The sequence below is a fragment of the Triticum aestivum genome, chromosome 7B (assembly GCF_018294505.1).
Source record: "Triticum aestivum cultivar Chinese Spring chromosome 7B, IWGSC CS RefSeq v2.1, whole genome shotgun sequence".
NCBI lineage: Eukaryota > Viridiplantae > Streptophyta > Magnoliopsida > Poales > Poaceae > Triticum > Triticum aestivum.
The window spans coordinates 744194927-744195617 of record NC_057813.1 but is presented as its reverse complement, the minus strand read 5'-3'; positions in this window follow the sequence as shown (position 1 = coordinate 744195617).

Genomic DNA, 691 nt, shown 5'->3' with positions numbered 1-691 from the left:
AACATAGGAGCGATACAAGCAGATCAAGGTCAAGTACAACTGCTCAAGGGAGATAAGCAGTGGTACAACTGCACCACCACCATCTGGGACACTTCCTGACTCAGGGAATCACCCCTGGGGCGGTAGTTGCTCCGGAAACACCGGACAACTAGTACAACCACACCCACTAGCGGCACAATCTCTATTGATGAAATTCTTGCACTTAGTTAAATTTGAGGATCTCTCTCAAAAAGGAGGGTTATATGTGGGTGCAATATGGAAGAGGAACCAGAAGACCAAGCCATGAAGCACCTCCCCCTTTACTCTATCGGATGATATCTTTGAAGACCACCTGCATAACAGGAAGACACAACCAGATCCTTCACGCCATAAGAGCAATGACCAGACATTCCCCATCCTTGTCTATGACATTGATGAGGTGGAACATGAGTCCAGGAAACCTTATTCTTGATCCGCACGGCCATCATCGACACCATAGTCAGGGAGTGGAACTCTAACATAAAGGACCTAACTACATCGTTGTAACACATATCCTGGGGTCTCCACCCCCTCCTCACCGGTGTAGGAGGCGAAGGAGGAGCGGACCCGTGGTCCAATTGGTGGGGAGCTGATGAAGAGGTGGCTGATGTCTATGATTTCTAGAGACGATGCGGTTTTTTCGCGAGAGTTATGTTTCACTTACTGTGAGATG